This window comes from Alosa pseudoharengus, unplaced genomic scaffold (assembly GCF_046254945.1).
Source record: "Alosa pseudoharengus isolate Yale_2024_CS ecotype anadromous, Long Island Sound unplaced genomic scaffold, YU_APseudo_1.1 YU_APseudo_1.1_scf_6, whole genome shotgun sequence".
Classification (NCBI taxonomy): domain Eukaryota; kingdom Metazoa; phylum Chordata; class Actinopteri; order Clupeiformes; family Clupeidae; genus Alosa; species Alosa pseudoharengus.
Genome location: NW_027468848.1, coordinates 33,074,808 through 33,089,807, shown reverse-complemented (window position 1 = coordinate 33,089,807; position 15,000 = coordinate 33,074,808).

The following is a 15,000-nucleotide window of genomic DNA, read 5'->3' as shown; positions in this document are numbered from 1 at the left end:
TCCACATTGAGATGACTTGTTTGACTGCAACATTTGTTATTGTAGAAAATCCAAATGGTAGACTCTCTGTTAAAAACTTCCCCTTGAAGTGTGATCAGGAATGCCTTGTTTTGGCACCAGGCCTTAGTTTTTTCTAATTCTTCTTGATCACTGGCACTACCATCAACAAATTAATATTAAGGTAACAGCACTATGAAACTAGTAACTGTTTGATAATGGTTCGCCATTATTTATAATATAAACTAAAGATTATCAGATATTAGTGTACAAACACTTAATTGAATGATATAAGATTTCCTAAGAATCAAAGTTTTGTCATTGCATATTGCATCTGTTTTGACACCCCTAGGACACCTCAGTTAATGGAAATAAAAATATTCTTGACAGCAACTCAATGCACATTTCTCCTTCACTACTTTTTTTGTGTGAAATCCACTTTAGGCCTTTTCATCCTTAAGAACCACCATGCCAATATCCCCAGAGGCTCTTATGGTCTGTCATATCCATGAGGCTCCATACATCTGCAGCAGTAGAGTACTGATTATGCACTCAGTGGTTGCAGTATGCTCCTTCAGTCACACTGCTGGGAGTGTCAGTGTGTGGAACGTCTGAAGTACCCAGTGGATGTGGCCTGTATAACATGGTTAGGCCTGAGTGCTGTGAGCCGTCATGTGTGTTTGTTTATGTGTGTGTGTGTGTGTGTGTGTGTGTGTGTGTGTGTGTGTGTGTGTGTGTGTGTGCATCAGGGAGTGTGTTAGTATGGTAGTTGGCACTGTCTCCCCAGGTCAGGATGCTGTCACCGTGCGTCATGGGGGCCAGGAGACAAACGGGCAGTGAAGTCTGGTCCGCGGGCAAGGCGAGAGAGAGAGAGAGAGAGAGAGAGAGAGAGAGAGAGAGAGAGAGAGAGAGGAAGGGAAAGGGAGAAAGAGAGGGATAAAGATGACACCACCAAGCCGTCAGTGCAATGCCCTCTCCGTCCATCAGAGGGTAACATCAGTGGCTGGCACTCTAGGTGTGCTCACACCTGACGGACTGCTTACCTGGGGCATATGTGTGTGCTGATAGGGTGGGTGTGGGATGATGGGGGTGGAGAGGGGGAGCAACCAGCTCTCACTCCCCTGCACATGTGTGTGTGTGTGTGTGCTTATGGGGAAAGGTCTTCCCCTAAAGCCTGTAGTATGTATTTGTGTGTGTGTGTGTGTGTGTGTGTGTGTGTGTGTGTGTGTGTGTTTGTCCATGTGACTGACACCTCTGCCAATCTTCTGTAAACACCTGGATCTTCCTGCTCCTCCTGCGGCGGTGGAGCTCAATGGCTTTGGAGAAAGAGAGAGAAAGAGACGGACTCCTCAACCCCCCCCCCCCCACCCCACACACACACACACACACACACTCTCTCTCACACACACACACACTCTCTCTGACACACACACACACTCTCTCTCACACACACACCCTCCACCCCTGTGGCGGCGGCTCGGCCTGACTGGCGTCAGCGGCGTAACGAGATGCCGGGTGACTGAGCTCCTCTGGAGGTGTCAGCCCTGCAGCACACGCCACCGCCGCTGTCGCTGGCGCCTTGGCGACCGCACGCGCTCAGAGCAGACCAGAGGAGTGGAGTCAGGGCTGGTCCAAGACAGCTGCCTCCGCTGCTGCCAGCTGTGGTCAAGCCGGGGGAGGGGGGGAGGGGGGTGTACCAGACGAGCACCAGAGACAGAGCTGGGGGTGGAACTGGCCCTGGTGCTGGAGTCAGCACTCTGCCACCTCCTCTTCGTCTTCGTCTGCATCTTCCTCCCCCTCCTGCTCCTCTCCATCATCCTCTTCCTCAGGCGAAGGCTGCAGATGCTGCTTTTCGGGTGGAGATTACCCATGATCCTTTACTCAGATGGCCAGCTGACGCTGGAATGGCTCCAGAGAAGGGGGTGATCAAAAACCACATACACTCTCAAATGCTCAAACTACACATTAACACACACACACACACATAAACACACACACCTATTTGCACATTGTCATTCATGTTTGCACACACACACACACACACACACACACACACACACACACACACACACACACACATACACACACACACACACAAACACTTCATTCTTTTGGTCTATAACAAAAATGTATGATACTAAAATTCATCTGAGCAGAGTTGGTGTGTGTGTGTGTGTGTATATATATGTGTGTGTATGTATATGTGTGTGTGTGTGTGTGTGTGTGTGTGTGTGTGTGTGTGTGTGTGTGTGTGTGTGTGTGTGTGTGTGTGCACGCACACATGTGCCTGTCTGTGTGTGAACTCTGTGTGAGGTGGGAGGTTGTCACTGTTTGTCACATTGCAGTTGCTTGCCACACCAAGGCGCATTTTCTGGGTTAAAAGCCCAGGGAAGCGTACAGCCGAGGAGCATATTTACCACAGCATGCCACACTAACTCATGGAACCGCAAGGCACGCGCATCAGCAGCTCAGAAATCACGACTAACTGAGAGAGAGAGAGAGAGAGAGAGAGAGAGAGGGATAGAGCGACAGAGAGAGAAAGAGAGAGAGGGAGGGTAGGGAGTGAGAAAGAGAGAGAGAGAGAGGGAGGGGAGGGATGGAGAAAGAGAGAGAGGGAGAGAGAGATAGGGACCAGGATAGGGAAGGAGGAATAAATAGAGAGAGGGATGGAGAGAAAAAAGGAGATGGAAAAAGAACAGTGAAAGAAAAAAGAAAAATGTATTGCTCTAAATCTGGCGCTTGCCGATGCTCGGCAGTCTAATGGCCTGTTTACTTCTGCCACCCCAAACGTCTCCGTGGCAACGTGATTTAATGTAGATTTTCAGATTCATGGAAGCACATGCATCTTTCTTTAATCAAAGGGGGCCACATTACACCCCTCCAACCCACCCAACACACACACACACACACACACACACACACACACACACACACACACACCACAGCATCCTCTCATCTCATTCACCCCTCCCCCCCATTCTGCTATTTCTTCTCCTTCCCACAATGCACATTAACCGCAAAAATATAATCAGTTTCCTGACACATGATGTTTTAGCAGATGATGGGTGGATATGGCATTTAAAAAATGGAGTCCCCTTCCTGCTCACTGCTCAATAGACTGTGTAAAAGCCTTTAACTGCAGAGAGGAGTGGAGAGGAGAGGAGTGGCACGAAAGAGTATGAAAGGGAGGAGACAATTAAAAAAGAAGAAAAAAAGAAACACCAAAGTCTCTTTGTACGTGTGTGTGTGTGTGTGTGTGTGTGTGTGTGTGTCTGCGTGTGTGTGGCTTTGTGTGTGTGTGTGTGTGTGTGTGTGCATGTGTGTGTGAAGTGAAACAACATCAAACCATTCAGCAGAGCAGAAGCTGGAGAGTGTTTTTTTTTTTTGTTTGCGGCGGGCCTCTGATTGGCGTTCTCTGGTTCATATGACTTCACAGTCAACTGCGCCCCCCGTATGCTGAGGCAAGCCGGCGACAGCCCAATCAGTGCCATGAAGTGCACTCACGTCAGGGCCACGGCGCCTCACTCACCACGCGCCACATCGGGTTGTCGGCAACAATGGGCTCGTGTTTAGGGTTATGTTATGTGCCGCGCTCGGGCGCATGCTTCACAGACTGGGGAGCCAACGCGGGCCAGGGCGTGTGCACAGATTCGATCTGTTGCTCTTTTACTCATGCATGCTTATACAAACACACACACACACACACACTTAGTGACGCGCATAAACACACACAGACACACGCACACACACACACATACACATACGCGCACACACACACACACACACACACACACACACACACACACACACACACACACACATACACACACTCAGTGATGCACGGAAACACACACACACACACACACACACACACACACACACACACACACACACACACACACACACACACACAGAGTCAAAGACACATACACACTTACTCTTACTCATACTCTTTTTCTCATTCTTTCCTCCCACTCTCTCTCTCTTTCTCTCTCTCTCTCGCTTCTCACCTTATAGTCACAATTCCAGGTCAGAGCCTTTGCCAGATACCGGAGCCAGGCCGTGCAGGGGTATAGTGTTGCCAGGGGCTCTGCCAGGCGTGGCCAGCTCACCACAGGTTTGGGTGGCACGAGGCTACGAAGCTGGCAGGAGAGGCACCGGCTACTAACATGCCCAGACCAAAGGCCCCTGGGGTCAGACTTGAACCAGAAAGCACTGGCTGTGAATAAAACCAACCTCACCTTCTCTACACCGCACGCCAAAAACAACCCAAGCCATTGTACCATTGTAAAGGGAAATGAGATCAATTGGTTATGGCTAAAGGATAATTCTCTTTTTTGCTATTTGAGCTGTTAAATGCTCCTGCCAATTGATGAGTTAAGAGAGTGTTGCACAAATGCCGACACAGACGCAATTAGAGATACGCTAAGTACGCTAACACTAATGAACCCACTCTATTTGGTAAGGCACTATGCCTACTATTTAGACCTGGTGTACTTGATATTTTCATCATCACACAAAAGGAAATTAGTACAAGTATGTCTGGCTGAAGCATAGGCATACTCGTTTCATGTCTCATTGTGTTGAATGCTCCAATATGAGTTTAGTTCAGAGAATGTAATTTAGAATTGTTGTGTAAACAGAGTGAGATATTCAGATGATAGCATTGGATCCAATACCAGTCTGGTCTGTCCTAAGAGTCATCCTCTGTGTGGTTTCACATTGGATCTTTTCAGTGTCTATGTGTGTTATGACACCCTTAATACTCGTCTATTCTGGTTTTTGTGAGTCACACACCGTATGGAAACCTTTATCCTCCCACCGGCGCCGCCGTTGCCGTCATCTCGCCTCGGCGGCTCTCCCGGCAGTGCCGTCGCCCGTCGCTGTTCACCAGACCGAGGGCCGGAAGGCACAGGTTCTGCTGATTAGGCCCGGTGACTTCTCTTGACCTTTCTGCCAAATGCCACACAGCGTGAGGTGTACGGCTGTAATTAGACACGATCGCCGAGCCTGCCGCCCTCCACCACCACTGCCGCCGTATTTCGCTTCTCGCCTGGGCCCAGGAGAGAGAGCGAGCGCCGTCGTGGCCCCGTGGCTTCATTAGTCATGTTTAAGATGTTGGGGGCATCGGGCTAATGACACGCGCCACTGAGGTCCGAATAATGACCCCGTTATTTTTCTACCTCTTTTCTTTTTAATCCCCCTCTTCTCCTCCATCTCCTCCATCCCCTGCTTTAACCCCCCCTCTTCTCTTCCATCCTCTGTTCCTCCTGTCTTTTCTTCTCCACATTATGCCTGTAACTGCTGCTCGTCTCTCACGGAAAGTCTTAATGAGGCGATGGCTACGGCGTGGGGTCTCGTTAGCGTTCGGCCGGCCTCCGTGGCACACGAGAAACGTGGAGGCGCTTTCCGGGCTAATGTGGCTCACTCTTCACCCTGACATTTCTCCATACTAGCCACTGCCAACAAAACGACAAGGAGCAGGAGAGAATGGAAGGAGGAGTAAGACTTGGTGGAGAAAGAAAGGGGAAAAAAAAGAAAAAAAAGAGAAGAAGAGAGAAAAAAAGGAGCAAATTCTCAAATCCTTCCCAATTAAGCGAGGCATCAAGCAGCGCGAGTGCTAGCAGGGGATTTCATGGCTAGCGCGTGAGGAAAGGTCAGACGCCAGTGGAACTAGCGGCAGTCACCGGATTGATTAGCTCTAATGATCTCTCCCCACACGACGAATTAGCAACACTACACCGCTACTCCCCCAACATACAGACACACACACACACACACACACACACACACACACACACACACACACACACACACACACACACACACACACACACACACAAACATACTGACAGATACACAAACATATTGACTGATACACACATACACACACACACACAAACATACTGACTGATACGCGCACACACCCACACAGACACACGACCACCCCCCAATATACAGACCCATACATACATACAAATACACTGATACACCTTTCCACAAGTCCACTCAACATACACACCCACATACTCCCCCACATACAGACATATTTGTTTGGCATAGAAGCTGCAACTGCTCACAGACCTCTCTGACCTCCTGTTTTCAAAATACTTTTTTGCGTTCACATTATAATCTTTCATGTGTAATCACCGCTAATTTGCATTTTCATTAACACCTTTTTTTTTGGTTTAGGGCTGGCAGTGGGGAGACATGGCCATCTCTAACGGGGCCAGATGTTGTTGCCACGGCGTTTGGAAGCTTTCCCAGACTTTACCACCCCAGAATAGAACAGCCTACATTAACAGAAATATCTGCAGCTTGGCCTGTGACTGATGCAGACCCCCCCCCCTCCCCCAGACCTAAACGTCTGTTGTCCCTGAGCTAGCTGTTAGCAACCTACACAGGAGGAGGGTCGGAGTGGATTTAAACAAAATGATTCTGAGGTGAATTTAAACAACTCATAACTGAACCTCTCCATTACACTTCTTTGTTTCCCCCACCACACTGGATCTGTGTCTGTCTGTCTTGTCTTGAGTCTATGTCCTTCTGTCTTTTCTTCCTGGATTTCTGTATCAATGCTTTCTCTTACGCCCTCTCTCTTTGTCCTTCTTTCAGTCTCCTCTTTCTTTTTCTTCATTCTTTTCATTTCATTACAGTGTATCTGTCCTCTCCTTTTCTCTTTCCCTCTCTATCTCTCTCCCACTCTCTGTCACTTACATACCTCTATTTCTTTCATTTCCCCTTCCACCCCATCTCTCTCTTTCTGTCCCTCGAAATGTCGTGTTTCTTTCTTTCTTTCTTTCTTTCTTTCTTCCTTTCTTTCTTTCTTTCTTTCTTTCTCCTCCCTCTCCCTCCCCATCTCTGTGCCTCTCCTCTCCTCTCCTGTGCTGTGCACTGCTGTGGGTCTGGGTGTGTTGGTGGGAGCAGAGGGAACAGAGATTGCCTGTGACAGGAGCAAAATGAGGCTAACAGATCCCCTAATGAGGATGTGGCCGGCACGCGCCAGCTCCAGTCCTGCCTGCCTACTGGGCCTGCAGAGAGAGGGGGAGAGAGAGGGGAGGGAGGGAGGGAGGGAGGGAGGGAGAGAGAGAGAGAGAGAGAGAAAGAGAGAAAGGGAAAGGGAAAGGGAGAGAGGCAAATAGAAAGTGGAATTGTGAGATGGAAAAGAGGTTAAAAGAGAGACAAACTGAGAGAATGATATAAAGAAAGAGAGAGAGAGAGAGAGAGGGAGGGAGAGAGAGAGACCATCAGAATGGATCGGGCAAGAGAGAGAACAGAACAGACAGAATGAAAGAGAATGTGGAAATCTGAGAAAGAGAGACACAAACTTAAGGAAAACACTAAGCAAATATAAACTCAGTGAGCACCGATTAGCCATTGAAACCGGGAGACAAAAAAAACATGGCTCCCAAGTAATGAACGTCTATGCCAGCAGTGCAAAGACAGTGTTGTCGAGACAGAGCTACACTTTCTGACCAAAGTGCAACTCATTTCAGTCAGTTTGTGATCTCTACTTTCCAAAACTTGATGAGAAACACCCTGGATTTAGTTCTTTACAGTAACAAACCTAAATAAACTACCATACTTGCTAGGAGAGAAAAAGGACAGCTGTCTCATAGCTGCACAATATGTTTTCACCTGCCACCAGCTAAGGGACAATGAGTGATACACACACACACACACACACACGCACACACACACACACACGTGCAAACATGCTGATGAACCACTTCCACATGCAGTCACCATACTGCTCTCAATGAACTCTCATTAATACTATTCAATGAACCGATGTAAAACTAAGTACTATTGTAACTACTAAGTACTAAAGCAACTTTTGAATTTGAATTTGAGGGAGAAACAAATTGATGTTGATGAGAGAGAGGAAAAGAGAAGTGCAGACAAGAGAGAGAGAGAGAGCCCCTGAGAGGCTAGCAAAGCAGCAGCCGTGGAGTCAGACACATGGAGAGGCAGAAGACAATAAGAGAGAATTAGGGACACATGCACAAGAGAGGAGATGTGTGTGTGTGTGTGTGTGTGTGTGTGTTTGTGTGTGTGTGTGGATGGGGGGGGGGGGACTCTTCCCTCACGGTCCCTCTGCAGTGATAATCCCCTTAATGACACGCATCCCTGCCCTGTGCTCAGATGATGCACCAGTGTGTGTGTGTGTGTATGTGTGTGTGTGTGTGTGTGTGTGTTAAACAGTGGTCAAGTGGGTGTGTGACGTGTGTGTGTGAGGTGTATATGTGTATGTGTATGGGGCAAAAGAAATGCCACCTGCACACATTTCATATCACATGAAAGGTCAAACACAGGGCATTTCAGTCTATGTGTCTGAGCAATGTACACTGATGTACACATAACGCCCAACAAAGGTTAATTATTGTCTAATGTCGCTTTTCTTAACCCCTGTCATGAAGCAATAACACAGGTAAACATAGTGTTGCTATCACATTGCTCATATTGCTGACGAGTATGTTGCCATCACATGATTAGAGGTGAAAAAAATATCTCTTTTATCTTTCTCAGGGTGTGTGAGAGTGTATGTGTTGTCTGTGTGAGGGGCATCTGACAAAAAACTAAACAAACCAAAAGAGGAAAAACACCTTTTGATGTTGGATTGTCCCTGTCCTCACTGAGTGGAGGTACGACGGCGTCTATGTTTATCGTCTATCTGTTTCACAGAGCTGAGAACTGACAGGAGAGTAACTGACAACTGACACTACCTCACAGGAGGGAGGGGTGGAGAGGTGGGGGCACAGTGACATCACATCACTTCCTGCCAAAAATACGCCACGTGGGCTCCCCCACCCTCTGCAGTTACATATGAAGACGTGAGGGCGAGGGTGGGGTAAAACAGCAGGGTATGTGTGTGTGTGTGTGTGTGTGTGGGGGGGGGTATGTGTTCCGTGAGGATGGCCTGAATTGAAAAGACACCTTTTGATTTTGGATTGTCCCCCTCCTCACAGGCTGGTCAAACATAAGGCGGGGTGGGGCCTGAGGATAATGGTAGCAGAAGGCGGCGGAGGCCGACAGCTGGCAAATGCTGCCCCAATATGTTTCCATGAAAGAGGCGCGGAAATTTCCGGAGACACGACGCCCAAATGACACGCTCCGCGGCAAAGAGAAGATTAAAAATAAAATTAGTTAACATCTTGCCCATTTCACCCCGTGATGCACATTTCTGTGCCGAGACCTGATTGCAGGCATCCATTTACATCACGAAAAAAGAGTGAAAGAAGAAAAGAGGGAAAGGAAGGGAAGCTGAAGAAGATAGGAAGATAGAGCGAAATGGAGAAAAAGTACAGTTAATTAGGAAAAATCACGCAACGCCTGCTCAGGCTAATTTGGATCGCACAGATGTGGCCCAAAAAATATTTAAAACTACTTCTCCCATCCTCTCCTCATTATAGACCCCCACCCCCCCGCCCCTCATCGCCCAAAACACAAAACCATACCCCCACCCATTTGATTTTCTTAGACAACTCTCGAATATAAATGCATTTCTATTTATTTATTTATTTGCTTTTTCTCACAAATTATTTATCAATTTCTGTTATTTATTTATTTGTTATTTTTTTCTTACCTCCAATCAGCGGCACCCTAATGAGGTGTAAAATATGTACATTAATGACAGAGACTTCTTCAGTTCGGGGGAGTGAGCTAATTGTGGCTAATCACAGGCTCCGTCCATCTGGTTACAGCAGACAACAAACCACTTCATTCAGACGCCTCATTACACATATTGTAAATCACGCTAACCGGAAAGGCATCGTCCATATTGGGCAGGCACTATTCATCCACCGCTGCCCCAGCCTGGGCGGTGTGAGTGGTGGACGGGCGTTGGGATCAAGGTCTGGTTGCGGAAGAGATGCTCTTTGTCATGATCATTAGGAGCAGGGATGACGCTATACCGAATCTGTCAAAAATCTCAGAATCTCTTGTGTGTGTTCATCTGTTGAGATAGACATGACATTCTTCTCATGGTAAATGTGTGTGTTTGTGTGTGTGGTAAGGGAGAGTATGTAACACCATGGTCACTTCATCTAATTAGACACACTTGAGTGGCTAAATTGGACTGTGTGAATTATGACCTTGCACATGACAAAGCAGGTTAACACCAAAAGAGTCATTCAGCTGGACTGGGACTGTGTGTGTGTGTGTGTGTGTGTCTGTGTGTGTGTGTGTGTGTGTGTGTATGTGTGTGTGTGTGTGTGTGTGTGTGTGTGTGTGTGTGTGTGTGTGTGTGTGTGTGTGTGTGTGTGTGTGTGTATGATTACAATCCACTGGGCACCTTCACTAGCCCTGTCTTCCCTGTGCTGGCTGAGGCCATGTGAGAGGAAGCCATCAGGGACCTCTGATGCATTAATGGCCATCCAGCCTCCTAATTTACCCACAGGCCCATGTGTCTTATAATGGAATGGAATGTCTAACTCTTTTGCTTCATTTCCCGCAAGAAATTAAACACTCACCCACACACACACACTCTCTCTCTCTCTCTCTCTTCCTCACACACACACATATATACACACACACACACACACACACACACATAGACACACACACACAAACAAACACACACACACAGCCTCTCGGATAGCAGTTAATTTGGCTTGGATTTGCCGTGTGTTAGCCAGAATTGGACAAGAACTGGACTGTATCTGTTTCAGAGGCGAGTGAGTGGCGGCATCAGCCGTGTGTGACTGCCATGTGTCATCAGTAGCATTGAAAGGAATCTCTGAGCAATCTCACACAACCGAGACACCACAGTGACACACACACACACACACACACACACACACACACACACACACAGGCTGCCCATCTGAGGCATGCTTCCGAGGACAAGATCCGAACAGAAGTTTCTAGGTTGTCTAAGAGCCTTCCACTTGACTTCCAAGTGACACATGTGGTATGTTTCTCTTTCTATCCCTGTCTCTCTCTCTCCCTCACTCACTGTCTCCCTCTCCCCCTTTCTCTTCCTCCCAGGCTCCTAACAGCCCCTTCAACTAACAGACTCTCAGTTCACAAGTTTCAGCCCCTTCGGCCTCCTAAGAAACTGGGCAACATGCTTCCCTGGACATGGTCACACTTCAGCAGATGGATAAAGGCTGTGTTTGAGACCACTGGACCATGCGTGGGCAGACCAGGGCTGCAGGCTCTGTTTTCTGCAAACTCTCTCTCTCTCTTTTTCTCTTTCTCTCACTCACTCTCTTCTGCTAAATCTTGGATCTAAACAATAATCTGTGACTTTAGATCAGGTGGTCCTCTTACATGGGCGCAAGTTCTAAGAGTGTGTTATATCTGTGGCATATGGTTATGTGATTAATTGTCTCTCTCTCTAGACAGTTTTCTGAAGGAGTGGAAAAGGGCCCCTTTGGCCAAATGTCTGTGCATGCATTAGCAAGACATTCGTTTTTCATCGTAGGACCAGAACAATATTCATAGTTATTATTACCTAATTAAAAAAATAGTTCATTAATTCATTGCTACATCTCCCTCAATGCTATGCTATTTGAAACATCGCTGTAGTACTACTAACTATTTTTCCTGTGTTTTGTATTTTTCATACAAAAGAAAATACAAGACAAAACATAAAACCTAGAGCAGATGAATACAAGTCAACAGCTATATGAAATGATAAGTACTGTATACAAGTCAGTTGCAGCACCTTTATGAAGCCTTCATTTGTCTTAACGGTAGGCAGCTGCATGGAAGTACTGTTGTTGATGTGCAACTGTCTTAATGAATGTTCCCTTCCTGTCTGTTCCTGCTTAGACCTGACAGGAAACTTCAGCCTGATTATGAATCAGAAGCATCCAAACAAGAAGGTCGACACTGGAGGACGTTTTCATTTGTCTCCCCTCCTGCTTTCTGTTTGCATCCACCCGCTCCTTACCCTATCCTACCCACACACACACACACACACACACACACACACACACACACACAAACACACACACACACACACACACACACACACACACACACACACACACACACACACCGTGCTTCATCCTGATTGGGTGTGAGGATGGACATAAATAATTAGCCGGATGGCAACCGTATGCAGGGCTCCAAGTCTGTCATTGGGTGAACAGCCTGGCAGCCGTTGATGGATCTCCCCAATGTGATTAATGCAGCAATGCTGAGGCAGACTCGGAGGCAGCTCTCCCAACTCTCCCACTCTACCCCCTCCCCAAAAAGACTCATGCCTGAATATGGCACCACAACATCCTGTCATTCATAAAACTATTTTCTATTTTGAAATGACAGAAGTGTTTTTTCCTTAGAGGAATTGCATCATCTTCGTCCAGAGCAGCTGGAGACAGAGTGTTGATAAACGACAGAAATGAAATATGTAATATTCATGTTCATAAGGAATCACACACAGCATGCTTTTAAAGCTCAAGCCAAGTGTTGACAACTGCGCAATACATGTGTTAGCGGGGGATTTTAAACATCCACTGAAATGCAAAGAGCCCCCGAGCAACATTTTCTCATGCTATACCCCAAGACTGCGTAGTTACATGCTGTTTGCCTAGTAGTGACATTTTTCCCCTGAAACAGTTTTGACTCTCTCTGTTGTTTCATCTCCTGTGGCAACAGCTGTCCATTAGCATCGGCTATGCTAACTCCCTTGTTGACACAGAGCAAAGGCGAGCGCTGAGCACCAACAAGAGCCAGGGCTAACGTTGTCCAACCAACCCCCCCCCCCCCCCACCCCCCACCATCCACACACACACACTCTCAACCTCTTCAGTAGGGTTGCAACACAGAGCCTTTGGTAGGCTAGGCTGGCTAGCGTGTTCACGCACTAATGGCTCTTATCCCTCTTCTTAGCGGCGATTACTCTCCCCCAATTCTCTTGGAGCACCTCTTGCGTAGGCACTCCTCTCGAACCCAAACAGAGCCATTGTGAGGCGGGGAACGGCAGAGATGGATGCAAATTAGGTCGGCGAGGGGAGCAAAGAAAAACAAATCTGCTGCTGTGTGGGTCTCCGCTGATTAGCCAAAGGGTGGTGGGGCGGGGGCTGAAGTGTCACCCTCAGGAGTCGGAGAGCAGCTTTGAGGGCCTCCTGCCAGATGAAAGAGCCTGAAATGGCTAATCTGACCCCCCCCCCACCACCACCACCTCCTTCAGCGCCTAGAATGCACCCCACTACTCCACCCCCCCCCCCCTTCACCCCCAGCACCACTGTGATGAAGATGAAGAGGGTGAGGAGTGTTTGGAGCGACTGACGTGACCCGACTCTTGGCCTAACACACAAGGTCAACAACCTCTCACTGTTACCCCCCCCCCCCCCGCCCCACATACACACCTAAACACACACACACTCTCTCTCTCTCACACACACACACACCCACACACACCCACACACACACACACACACACACACACAGACAAGAGTAGAGGGTAACAGGGCCCTCAGAAACAAAGCCCCTAATTAAGGCACCACGGATGACGGAGTCCCACCAGCGCAGCACACAGTTGGAGTGCATACTGAACCTTGACATGTAGGTCAGTGTGCGAGCGTTTAGCAGGAGCATGCATATTAATGGTGGCCCTCGTGCCTGATGGAAACCACGCCTGTGGCTCTGTGGGCCTGACGGAATGGACTGTGGGCTTCCTCCTGAAACATATGCAGGACAAATTGAGATTACGGCTGGTTACAGAAATGGTCCCTGTAGCAGTCTCTCTCTCTCTCTCTCTCTCTCTCTCTCTCTCTCTCTCTCTCTCTCTCTCTCTCTCTCTCTCACTCTTTTTTTCTACAGTAACAATAAGGTTCTCTAATGAGCCACACATGGATGAATTCATTTAAATTACACAAAGGTGACCAAAACAACCATATGCCTTGTAATGTGAATCCAAATGGTAAAAATGTAATGCAAGTAATAATGTGAATTTATTGTATGTGCACATGACATAATGGGAAGTAATTTATTAGGAAAAATATCCTCCGTTCCATACTCCAAAAATGGTTTGGACATCAAAACAGCACAGCAACAACCCCAGTTTGTTAGTTGGCCTCGGCTGGATGTCTGCCAAAAAGTCACTTTGGGCAAAAGCGTCTGCCACGTCATAACCACAATATAACCCAGAAAGCCCAACTAACTAAACAAAATTCAACTCACTGACAAAGGGTTCAGTAAGGAATATATTGTTTTGGTGTGTGTGAGAGAGAGTGTGTGAGCGTGTGTGTTGATTGTGTGCATGTGTCTGTGCGTCTCTGTATGTGCGCGCATGTGTGTGTGTGTGTGTGTGTGTATTTTGTCTGTGTTTTGTTTTGGGCACGGCCTGGCACCAATGGGCGTCCCTGTCATCCCAGTCGGTGTGTGATCCCTCCGCCAGCACCCCCCCCGCCCCCTTCTCTGACTCTCCCTCCCTTCCACCCTCTCTCTTTCCCTCTCTTGCACTCTCTCTCTCCCTCTCTCTTTCCCTCTCTTGCACTCTCTCTCCCTCTCTCATTCCCTCGCCCCATCTCCCTCGCCACAGCGGGCACTGGCCTGGCATGTGTCTTCAGCTAGACCTCACCCAGTGTCCAGCCTGCTGTCACTCTCCGGCATGTTTACAACCAAACATCCACCGACTGCTCCCTATCCACCGCCCGCCCCCGCTGTCCTCTCCTTATGTGGCGTGGGGGCAGTGGCAGCGTCGGCTCATGACTCATGTCGTCTCTCGTCTCGGACGTTGGGCGCGGGACGCGTGATGTACATCATCGGTAATCAGATAAGTTGGGAACCATCCTCTTGCTTTCTCGCGGAGCGCTCGCGTTCGCTTCACTGAGAGCCAGAGTGCAACTGTCACATTACGAGCCAGCGAGCCTGCCCCGCTCAGCGTGGTAAACAAACGCCCAAAGATGTTTTGCACAACAAGAAAAACACACACACACACACACATAAACACACACACATACACACCACACAATCAGGCACACAAAGAGAGAGAGAGTGGAAAAATCCCTTCAGGTGCGTCCAAGTGGAGAATTGACAGAGATCTGC